Source organism: Dermacentor variabilis, chromosome 8, assembly GCF_050947875.1.
Source record: "Dermacentor variabilis isolate Ectoservices chromosome 8, ASM5094787v1, whole genome shotgun sequence".
Classification (NCBI taxonomy): Eukaryota; Metazoa; Arthropoda; class Arachnida; order Ixodida; family Ixodidae; genus Dermacentor; species Dermacentor variabilis.
Genome location: NC_134575.1, coordinates 117,028,840 through 117,041,600, shown reverse-complemented (window position 1 = coordinate 117,041,600; position 12,761 = coordinate 117,028,840).

Here is a 12,761-nt window from a genome sequence, read left to right as displayed (position 1 = left end):
GATACATCTATCTCGGACTGTATGAGCCCGACACTGCTAACCGCGACTACATCTGCACACTTTAACTGGACTCCTCTGCCTGGACTTTACCACTGGACTTCATTTCAATCGCGCTCCGCACTAGAACGGAGGCCCTGTAGTGCCACCGCTATTACCTCCAAAGCGGATGATGAAGGAAGATGGCCCACGCGCAGTGAGCGCGAAAAAATATGCTGGCGCGCTCGACCTGATTGGATAGTTGCCTCCCCCTAGATACCGTGACACCATGGCTGGCAGGCCTAAATAAACAGTGGCTACAGCAGCTAGCTCGTCGCGCCGCCTCCCAGCCTTATTGTTGCCCCAAAGTTGATCTGTTTCCTTACTGCTGCATTCCGCTTCCCCTTTATTGCGATTTTTTCATTCACACAATTCATCTAGTTATAATAATTGAGAAGTTGATTAACTAATTAAGACTAATTATCGAATTAGGCGGAATGAAACAAAATAATCTGAATATCTCCAAGCGAATGAAAACAATATTCCCCTGGTTCTGCCCAGCTGCGTAACGTTCGGATATTTTTAAGCTCTGGCTATAGTTAGCTGGGACACCCTGTATATTGAGTGACTGCCCCTGGCTAAAGCCTAGTGCGGAACTGCAACCTAATAACACTTCGCACTGGGGGTAACAGTGCCCAGCGCGGATTCCGCATTCCAGCTGCGGACCGTCCACTCGGCATTGGAGATCGCCGAAAATCAAAGAATCATGGCTTCCTCATGCCACCTGGAAGACAAAAGAACTTGGAAATTTAAAGACCTCTAGCGTCTAATAAAAGTGAAGTTATACCTCCTCCTCTTCCTAAACTTATCCTTTGGGCGCTTTTTATTAACTCTTCGTGGTCTAATTCGAACTCCTTGCTGTTGTGTCGCTACATTCAATATTTAGTCATCTTTCCTGATTGCCTGGGGCCCGCGAATAATAGCTGCAGCCCGCACCGTGAATGGACGTGTAACCAGTATTGCAACACTATCGCTACAATCTATCCCATCACGCACAAACGTGCTTTCACGGCCTGCTCAGTGCGCTTCTCGGTTGACTTCGATGACCGCAAAATTCATTGACTTCGCTAGCATCCAAATTTCACTGTTTACTTCAAGCACTGCCATTTCGATTGAATACCCGTGTCTTTGAACATATGGCAGCATGCACACTGCGAGTTGAAGTTTCTTTGAAATATTCCGGAGGTTCGTAACCCCTCTGACTATTTGCTTCGCAATCCCTGTCCCCTTTGCAGTACGTCAATCAATCAGCCAATTTTCCCCACTATGGTAGGATACAACTTAAAAAAAAACAGCGCTTGGGAATCAAGGCACATGGACCGTGCGGGGTTGTGTGACTCCGCCAGCCAGTTACAGATGCAAACAAAAGCTTCGTCATGCAACTTTTTCAACATGACGTCGTACTTAATACCGCCGGCGCGTCTGTTGTTCTTGAAGAGTCTTTTCATTGGTGAAAGCAATTAGGTGTGCATCAGACATGGAAAAAGTGTATGGAGTCTCAGTATTTCACCCTTCAAAGTCCGCCGTACAGTTCTTTTCGCTGCTGAGTCCGTTTTACTCATGAAACTTCACTGCTGACTGAAGTGCAACTTCACAATAAATAGCTGCAGCGAAGCAAGCGGTTTATTTCACTTCCATAAAGAATTAGGCTTTCACCGTTACACTATAATAGACGAGTGAAAACGTATAAAATTATGCGATTATAGCTTTATTTTTGTGGTAACCGCCTTATTTATGTAACAGGGAAAGGTTGAAGTACGAACTAATTGCAGCATCGCGGATCAACAGTGGCTGGCGGTTATGAATGCGTGGGCGGGGCTTCACTGTTCGTTGACGACGCGGAATACGAAGGACTCTCGCGATTCACGGTTGCGGTCGTCGATCCGAGAGGCAAAACGCGCACATCGGCATGTGCTCCGTGCGAGAGCGCAGAAGAAACGGAGGAAGTGGTGGTGGCGCTCGCCCTCACGGATCCAACGTGCACGGCGGTTCCCTGCGACTCGAGACCAGTAGTCACAAACTTCGCCAAAGGATGGACCTCACGGAGAGCGGCCCGATTCCTGAGCACTCGGCAAGTCTAGCGGGACGTAGAATTTCAATCCAGTGGTTCCCGGCGCTCATCGAAGAATCATCGCAGGCACACCGCAACCTAAACGAGGTGGCACACTCGAACGCGCGCCAGCTCGCGAACCGCGCCGACGACTTGTCCATGAGACAGCGCCAAATACTGCTTGGCGAGCTACAGCGAAATTACCAAGGCCCTCTGCCTGGCCCGCCGAACCTTCCCACGGCCCAGCGACAAGCTGTACAGGGCGCAGGCGGCAGCTTTCAGACAACTGCAGACGCTCACGTACTTTACTCGAGCACTTTACTACTGGCTCTATCCCGGTAGATACCCTACAACGGTATGCAAGGTCTGCCACCCCTTTCGCCGCGCAGTGCTGTTGAGGTGTCCCCCTGTGAGAGACAGTTACACACACGCACACACACACACACACACACACACACACTCGCACGCACGCACGCGCGCACGCACGCACACACACACACATACACTCACACACTCACACACTCCCACACACACTCACACACACACACACACACACACACACACACACACACACACACACACACACACACGCACGCACACACAGACTTATATAGGCGCTTTATTTCACATGCTCTAGGACTGTAACAAAAACCTGCCCGCTGCTATCTCCGAAAACCTTCCACCGCTGTGGACCGCTGCCTTGCTGAGCCCCACCCTCGGCGACAAACTCTGGGCCGCCCACCACACCCGCGACGCGGCGGCGAGGACAACTCGACGTCCCCACGTGGGAGACCTAAGGCGCCCGTGGCGAAAGCTCTACAGGACCATAAACTCGTTACCAACGAACCAAACGAAAAAACACTTTCCTTTTAAAGAAAAAAGCTATAAAAAGCCAAAAAAGAACTTTGGATAATCCATAAACAACACAATGGAGAGAGAGAGAGAGAAATAATCTTTATTCTTAGACCAAGCTTCTTGAGCCCAAAGGTTGGTGGCCTCCTCAGTCCAAGTAGCCATGGCTCGCTGCCGCCGCCCGAGTCCTGTTCACTAACCGTAGCTGGTTAATAGGGTCTTGCGTCACCAGCAGAACCTCCCACTGGTCTTTCAATTCTTCCTCTGAATCCGCTTCTTTCTGCATGTTATCACCTGGTGGTGATAAGGACGGTAGTACTTCTCAATTATTCCTGCACCGCAGCACCATATGGCGCCAAGTGTTGGGCGTGTCCGGCAGGCAGAACTTGCAGCCTCGCCCATAGGTGCCCGGGTACATGGCGTGCAGCAGTGTTCCATACGGGTAGGTTCCAGCCTGGAGTCTTATCTAGCTAACTGTTTGTTCACTACTCATCGTCTTATGCGTGGGCGGGTAGCAACCCCTTTGCTTCCTGTAGTGCGCCAAGATATCCGAGTACTTCTTGGATATCTGTTCACCATCCTCGTCACAGTCATTGGCTCGTGTTCTCTGCGTGTCAGAGATGGCTCGGCATGCATGATCTCGAGCCGCTGCATGCGCCGCCTGGTTCCCCGCGAGTGACTCGTGCCCCGGCGTCCAGAGGATTTGTGCTGCTTCTATCTTGGTGTTGTTCAAGACCTGAAGTGCTGCTTTTCCGATCCTTTCGTTCATATACCTTCTGCATGCTTCTTGCGAGTCTGTCACCACGGTAACCAGGGTCTTCTTGCACGTTGCGATGGCCAGGGCTATGCCCAGCTCTTCCGCTATGCTCGCGTCCTTGGCACATATGGATGTGGTTGTAAGTTATTCGCCCTTCTCGTCTACCACGCTGATTGCAAACCAGTCGTTTGTTCTGTACGCAGCTGCGTCCATGTATCTCACATTTTCTTCTTTGCTGTTGGTGCGTTCGAATATGTCCTTGAGCGCCTGGGTTCTCGTCTGTCTCCTTTTCTTCTCGTACTTGGGTTGCGTGCTTCTGGGAATGGTACTTATGTGTAGCTTGTCTCTAATCTCGTGTGGGATACGCTGAGGTAGGTGCCTCTAATCCTCGACTTGTGTTCCTCCCGTCTTTGTCAGCTTTAGACTCTCCAGTTGACGTTGTGCGCTTCCACGAGCTCTTCCCACATGTTGTGGACTCCCATTTTGAGTTGTTTCGCTGTGGACGTAGAGGGGGACCGGCCCAAGACAATTTTGTAGCATTTTCTGATGAGGGCCTTTATTCGTCTCGTTGTCTGTTCTTCATGTCAACATATGGGATCCCGTACGCGACGGTGCTCGTGAGCAGCGCTTGTATCATTCTCGTGCAGTCTTCTTCCTTGAGTCCGTGACCTTTGTTTTTCACTCTTTTGATAAAGTGGATGATTCGTTGCACTGTTCTCTGAATTTTTCCCAACCCTGGTCCCCCAGCCCCGTCCTTTTGAATCAGGAGTCCGAGGATGCGGAGCGCCGTAACCTGCGGAATCATGATGCCTCCCACCTTTACTACCAGGTCTGGTATTTGCTGCGCCTGTGAGCCTCGTGCGCTTTGTTAGCACCAAGAGCTCCGACTTTTCAGGTGCGTACGTCAGTCCACATGCTTCCGAGTACTTTTCCGTTGTGTTAACCTCTTTTCGCATAGCGTCTTGCTGTTTACCTGTCGATCCTCCCGTAGTCCAGATGGTGAGGTCGTCAGCGTATATTGCGTGACCAATCCCTTCTATTTGCTTCGGTCCCTAGGGTAGCGAGCTCATCGCCAGAGCGCATAGCATCGGAGAAATGATGGAGCCTTGTGGAGTTCCCTTTCGCGGTATGTTAAATTTCTCCGAGCGTAAGTTGAATACCCCCACTGTGGCTGTCCGTTCTTTCAGGAAAGCTTTGATGTAATTATATATTTTTTCGCCCCAGTTATATACGTTGAGGTGTTGCAGTATGCCCTCGTGTGATGCGTTATCGAAAGCCCCTTTCACGTCAAATGCGTGAATGGCTCTTTTACTCTGCGTGTCCAGTTTGTCGATGACTTTTTCCTTGACCTGCAGTAACACGTCTTGCGTGGACAGGTGAGCTCTAAACCTGAACATGGTGTTCGGAATGTCTCCGTTGTCTTCGAGATGTTCTATCACGATGTGGTGCACCAGGTGCTCGTAGAGTTTTCCAGCACACGAGATGAGGGATATAGGTCGAAGGTTCTGAATACTGACGGGATTGTTGGGTTTAGATATCATGGTTACCTCGCCATGTTTCCATTCCAGCGGTACTTCACCATGTTCCCAGCACTCGTTGATGTATTTTAAGAGCGCCTCTACAGAGGGTCCGTCAAGGTTCCGGAGTGTCTTGTTTATTCTGTCTCACCCTGGCGCCGTGTGGCGGGTGAGACTGCTAAAGGCCCTCTCGATTTCGGATTTTGTTAATGGCCGATCGAGTTCTATATTTGGGTCCCCTCGATAATAGTCAAAGTGCGAATCTACAGTTATGTTCCGCTCCATGCCGAGCAACTTCTCCTTCACTTCTCTAATAATGTCTTCCTCTTTCCCCGGGTGGTTGTGAATGAGTATCTGCCCTTACTGTTTTGCGGCGTTCTTGTTCGCCTTCTTTGATAGGAGAGTCTTGAGTACCGCCCAAGTGCGCTTCCTGCTTAAGGTACCTTGAAGCTTGTTACATGTTTCGCGCCAGTTCTTGCTTTCAAGTGGTTCAGAGCACTCTAGCCTTTCCTTGATCAGCTTGGAAGTTCAAATTTTGAGTTTACGGTCAGCGTTTCGCGAGACCCCTCCGCGCATCCCACAGGTAGACTAAGTGGGGGTCGACCACGGGGGTGACTTGCGATAGTTGAATTGTCCTCGTATGCTTCTCAGCTCTTTCCACGCCTCCTTTGATTCATATTTCTCTGTCGTCTATCGTCGCAATAATGGTGCTCTCGTCTTTCCAAAAGGCCTGTCAGTTCGTGATTTTGGCTTTTCCGATCTTCATCGTTGCTTTGTGGTGCGGGATGATCGTTTGCCCTATATAATGGTCGCTACCCTGATTCTCGTTCATGCAGCTCCACTCATACTGTTTGAGTACGTGTACGAATGTGAGGTCGGGGCTGGTCCTTCTAGATACACTTTCGCCGATGCGCGTGACTGTTTGCGGGTCGTTGAGTAGCGGGAGGAGGTGTTGTTGGGCTACGTTGTGCACATCTCCTTTCTTCTTAGATACCGCATAATCCCAGGCAACATGGGGAGAAGTAAGATTGCCAACGACCATCAGCCTGTTACCCTTGCTCTGCTTCTTCACCTCTTGCATTAACTTGTCTAGGTCCTTTAGGTTGTCCTTTGGTGGGCTGTACACGTGTAACACAAAGAGGTTTTGCTGCTGTTTTTCTCCGGTAAGATTTCTACGAGGGTGTGTTCGATGCCGTGTTGGATGCCGTGTCGTTGAGCGTTGATGGCCTTCTTGGTCAGGACTGCTGTCCTCGTTTTACCGTCGGTGGCGTGAGTGAGGTAACCACGGACCTTGAAGTCTTCAGTTTGGGTTTCTTGTAAGGCTATAATATCTGGGTCAAACTGCGTGCGGAATTGTACAAGGTTGCTTCTCTTACTTCGAATAGGATGACAGTTCCATTGCCAAATTTTGAGCCGAGGGTGTTGCTTGTAGTCATCTTTTTCTTTAGTTAGCCTCGCTATCTTGCTCGCTTAGGGTCTGCATTATCTTGGCTTCTCTCACAGGGTACTTAGGTTTCTTGCGAGCATTATCTCTTTCTTCTAGCATGTCGATGCGTTGACTGAAACTTTCTCGCGATTCTGTCATTTTGGTCTGTAGAGTCTGAATCTGGTTCTCTATTTCGCTCTTGAGAGATTGGAACCCCGTCTGCATCATTTGTGTTACTGTGGTTTACATAACCTGTGTTACTGTGTAAAGTGTGGTTTCCATCATGACGGTGACATTGGTGTTGATGCGGTCTTCAAGTGTCTTGAGGTCGTTGTTGGTTATCACCGCTGTGTTCGACAGTGTTGATGGCTCTGGTCGTGTTGGGGACGATGGTCGTGGTGGGGATGGAGGCCGCGGTAGTGGTGTTTGCGAGTGCTGGGTCTTTTCTCTTCATAGTTCTATTTCTCGCATAAGGTATTCGAGCTGTTTTTCTGGGCTGGCTTCCTTCTATTGTAGCTTCTTCTTTTGTTCTTCTAGCTCTCGCTTCAATTCATGGTTCTCTATTCGGAGAATCATTATCGTGTCTGCGTACCTGGAGTGTCCTGTGGCTTGAACGCCATTATTTTCCCTAGAGAGAGAGAGAAAAAAATTGACTGTAGAAATGTTTTTATTGTCAGCCGAATCATAACCCCCTAAACCAGTTCATGAAGTACAGAAATTACTTAAATAACGACATTCGAAGGCCAAACCGAAGTTATTACAAAGAAATACCTTGAACGCACAGATAACTGTTCGGATAGCCCTTTGGCAAACACAAATTAGTTACTAGATCCTTGAAACATTAGCCGCAGTCCAGTGGAGACTCTTACTCAGAATGACTGGTAATACTAGGGCAAACCTTTCGCTGATGCATTCAATGGGTAATTCCCTCAGCAGTTCAGTGGTCTAGTAGATATGCCTATACTAACCATTAGGAGCCATTCGCCTACATCATTTTAAACACAGTCGATAGAAACGAAATAATGGGCGTGTTTTCTGCATCTTGTGATGGTAACGACAATAAAATACGACCTGTCAAATACGTAATCGATCTCATGTCTGGTCAACCAGTATATTTATGTAATATATGTATAGAATCTGTGCAATTTCTAGCGGCGTACTAGCTGCCAGAGTAACCGCTGCCCACAGAAAAGGAAATATGTATGGATGTATGTATGGACGTTGTGCACGAGGACACCTTACTATCGGTGTAAGTCACTTAGTCACACGAACATTGAGGCAGACATAAGCAGATCACAGAGCATGATCCCACGCTGAAACACGGCAGAAAAGTAGATGGTTTCGGTGTCTGCGCGCGCGATGGAAAGACGTGGTAACAAGCAGACGAAACGGAAGTAAATCTCTCTTGCTGCAGTTCGAATTAAACCGAACATATGCATGCATTCGGTTTCTGTGTTTTATTGTTTCTCTAAGCTTTAATATGTTTATTGAAGCAACACATTACAGAAATACCAGATGTTGCCTTGAATAATTTTCGAAGTCACGTGTCACCACAAGCGATGACACAGCGCTAACATGTGTACGCAGGCGCACTAGCACGTGTACATTATCCTCGTGTGTGGAGCGCGGCGGCAGCAAGGAGAAGGGAAAACAGCGTTCGGTTTAAAATTTCAGATCTTTCTGTGGCGCGTAACGATGTAATACTTTCCAGGCCCGATCATTATCGCGCAATGTATGCTCTGCGCTCGTCAGTTCAAGATGGCCAGATCTGGTGAGGGACCCTTTAAGGGCTACTACCCCAGGATCATGTCTGTGTGCAGACACAACACTAACCAGGCGTAGGCCGATCCCAAAGATGGGGCAATGCCGGGCCTACCCGCGGCGGAGGTGAAGCAGGCGCTAAACACTCCCCAATCATGGGCCGATCCCGAAGATGGTGCAATACCGGGCCGAGCTGCGCCGGAGGTGACGCAGGCATGAAGCGCTCCCCAAACGTGAGCTGATCCCAAAGATAGTCAAATGTCGGTTCGACCTGCGGTGGAGGTGAATCAGACGTTAAGCAATCTCTATACATGGGCCGATCCAGAAGATAGTGCAATGCCTGGTCGACCTGCGGCGGAGGTGAAGCAGGTGTTATGCACTCCCCAAACGTGGGCCGATACCGAAGATAGCGAAATGCCGGGCCGACCTGCCATGGAGGCAAAGCAGGCGTTGAGTACTCCCCATACATGGACCGACGCTGAACTTAGTGTAATGCCGGGCTGAGTCGCGGCGGGGGTGAAACAACATAAAGCACGCGCCATATGTGGGCCGATTCTGAAGATAGTGCAATACCGGTGCGGAGGTGAAACATACGTTAAATACTTCCGAAACATGGGCCGATTCCGTAGATACTGCAAAGCCGGGCCGACCTGCGGCGGAGGTCACGCGGACGTTAAGCACTCCCCATACGCGGGCCGATCCCGAAGATAGTGCAATGCCGTGCCCACGCGCACTGGAGTGAAGCAGGCGTTTAGCGCTCTCTAAGCGTGGGCCAGTCCCGAAGATAGTGTAATGCCGGTTGGGCCGATTGGCGGTGGAGGTGAAGCAGGCGTTATTCACTCCCCAAACATGGCCCGATCCCGAAGATAGTGAAACGCCGGGCCGACCTGTATGGAGGTGAAGCAGGTGGTAAGCATTCCCATACATGGCTGGACCCTGAAGTTAGTGCAACGGGAGACCGACCCACGGCGGACGTGAAGCAGGCATTAAGCACTGCTCATATATCGGCCAATCCCCAAGATAGTGTAATCCCTGGATTACATACAGTGGAGGTGAAGCAGGCGTTAAGCACTCGCAAAACATGGTCCGATCCCGAACATAGTGCAATGCCGGGCAGACCCGCGGCGGAGGTCAAGCAGGCTTTAACCGCTCCCCGTACGTGGGTGCATCCCGAAGATGGTGCAATGTGGGGCTGACCCGCGGCGGAGGTGCAGTTCGCCATTAGGGGGCCTACATACACAGCTTCACTGGTCATCCTTCTTCGCAGAATAGAAGGGCACTGAGTTTCTTTTCTTTTTTGCGTGAAATTATGGGTACTGTGATTCAAAAATTGTTACACTAGATTCGGACACACAACAGAAACAAATGCACACTTGCACTTGCTATCATGCTGCAGTAAAATTCTCTATAAATGCGTTATAGAGTGTGAGGACATACGCGATCTGACATGAGCGCCGCGTGGCGTCGATACGTGTATATTTTGGATTGCGGTTGCATATTATTACGCCATGTAGAACACCATTTAGCAGATGCACTTGTAGCTTTACTAAGTGCTTAAAGAAGGTTTGAGGAAATAAAAGAAGCTTCAGGAGATGTGTACAAGAATGCTAGAAAATATATATATTGTGTTCCTGATTAACTCAGGCTGGCTGGGTGGCTATGTCACCGCCACCATATCAAGGGTGATGCCATTAATAATCATTATCATTTGCATCGTATTGTGCCAATTCGCCTTGCGATGTGATAAGCATGCTGCATAGCATCTTTACGCGCACATATTGTTTTGCGCTTGCATTTTATTACAACACTTCCAACACAACATAGCGGTTGTATATGTAGCGGCACAAAAGAAGTCTGGCGGAAGAAAAATGTTATGAAGATGTAGAAGTACTCACTTTTTGAAAGACATATATGGCATACCTGATTCACTTAAGCAGGCTAGGGGACTCATGGTCACCCTTCAGTTTCAGGAGAATGTCATTAAATCATCATCATCATTGGCATTGTATCGTGCCATTTGACACGCGATGGGACATGGGCGCCGCGTAGCGCCGATACTTTCAAACTTTGCATTGCAGCAGTTCAGCTATATTCCACCAGGTGTCCCAACATGTCGCAGTTGCATATAGCAGCTGCATGCTGCATCTAGCTGGACCTGCTTAACTCAAAAGGCTGGGTTGCTATTTGTGACCACCTCGTTTCGAAGGGGATGCCAATAAACCATCATAATCAAAAGCAAAGTACCTTAACTTACCGTAGCAGCAACCATTTTGGGTAGTACGAGCCACGATTTTAAGCAACAGCAACAACAATATCACAGGTCAAGGGATGGGGTATGTGTGCCACGTAGTCTAGATAACTCCGTTTTCGCTTTGGTACAAGGGATGGCGACTCCTCGCAAGATACGAACCGACGCTGAAGAAGTGAATCGTAGAGTCACGCATGCGGCTGCGACAAGGCCACATCAGGCTCAGCAGACCAATGTGTGGAGAACAGCAAAAACCGCAATACAAGGCGCAGCTCACCGTCGACGCTGGGCACATCGTTCAGATCATTCTCGTGAAAACAACGCGAAGACATTTAGCCTCGAAGACCTTGCAGGGCGTGGTGCCGAAAATTGCGCTCCTATCGAGCTGCTGCTCGAGCTTACGCTGTGAATGTACTACGTTTGCCTAGCAGGCCTGCGCGGTACACGCAGTGCAGTCACAACGCAAGCTTGTGGAGACCTTTCATAGGAGCTCCATTTCCGGCTCCACGCACCACTGGGTCATAGCGGCAAAGTTTCTTCGCGTCGTTTTCGCGACAACAACCTTAACTGTCCTCCCGGGGACGACGCTGAGCTGCGCCTTGTACTGCAGCTTCCCCTGTTCTCCACACACTGGTCTGCTGAGCCTGTCGTTGCCTTGTTGCAACCGCATGCGCAGCCCTGCAGCTCACATCTTCAGCAGCGGTTAGTACCTTGGAAGGAGGTGCCATAAGGCATCATCATCATCATCAGCCTGGCTACTACTCTGCCTGTCTTCTCCCATACTTCTCCAACTACCCCGGTGATGTGATATTGGTGGCCATGATGTCCCTGCTAACTTCTCATCTCATTCGCCCATTTAACTTTATGCCGCTCCCTGCTACACGTCCCTTCTCTTGGAATCCAGTCCGTAACCCTTAATGACCACCGGTTATCTTCCCTCACCATTTAATGCCCTGCCCATTCCCATTTATTTTTCTTGAGTTCAACAAAGATGTCAATAACTCGCCTTTGTTCCCTCACCCAATCAGCTCTCTTCTTATCCCCCTTAACTTTACACCCATCATTCTTCTTTCCATAGCTGGTTGTGTCGTCCTCAATTGAAGTAACCATTTTCGTAGGCCTCCAGGTTTCTGCCCCATATGTGAGTACTAGTAGGACACAGCTGTTATACACTTTTATCTGCAGGGATAGTGGCAACCTGCCGTTCATGACCTGAGAATGCCTGCCAAACGCGCCCCAGCCCATTCTTATTCTTCTGGTTATTTCAGTCTCATGATCCGGATCCGCGGTCAATACCTGCCCTAAGTAGATGTATTCCCTTACCACTTCCAGTGCCTCGCTACCTATCGTAAACTGCTGTTCACTTCCGAGGCTGTTAAACACTACTTCAGTTTTCTGCAGATTACTTTTTAGACCCACCCTGCTGCTTTGCCTGTCCAGGTCAGTGAGCATGCATTGCAATTGGTCCCCTGAGTTACTAAGCAAGGCAATATCATCAGCGAATCGCAAGGTACTAAGGTATTCTCCATTAACTCTTATCCCCAATTCTTCACAATCCAGGTCTCTGAATACATCCTGTAAAATCGCTGTGAATAGCATTGGGGAGATCGTATCTCCCTGTCCGACGCCCTTCTCTATTGGTATTTTGTTGCTTTCTTTATGGAGGACTAAGGTGGCTGTGGAGCCGCTATAGATATCATTCAGTATTTTTACATACGGCTCGTCTACACCCTGATTCCGTAGTGCCTGCATAACTGCTGAAGTTTCGACTGAATCAAACGCTTTCTCGTAATCAAAGAAAGCTATATATAAGGGTTCGTTATATTTCGCACGTTTCTCTGTCTCCTGATTGATAGTGCGAATATGGTGTATTGTTGAGTAGCCTTTACGAAATACTTCCTGGCTTGACAGAAGTCTAATACCCGTGTCCCACGGGCGTTTGGAAGGCCTTCCAACCGATTGTCAAATACTCAAGTTCGAGCTGCTACACGGGCGGTTTCGAAGACCGCCGAGTCAATAGCCTATCGAGTCAACAGAGCACCTTACAACTCTATCAAAATCTCGATGGCCTTTGAGCAATGGAAACGGAAGTAGTGAGAACATGCCCTCTCGTT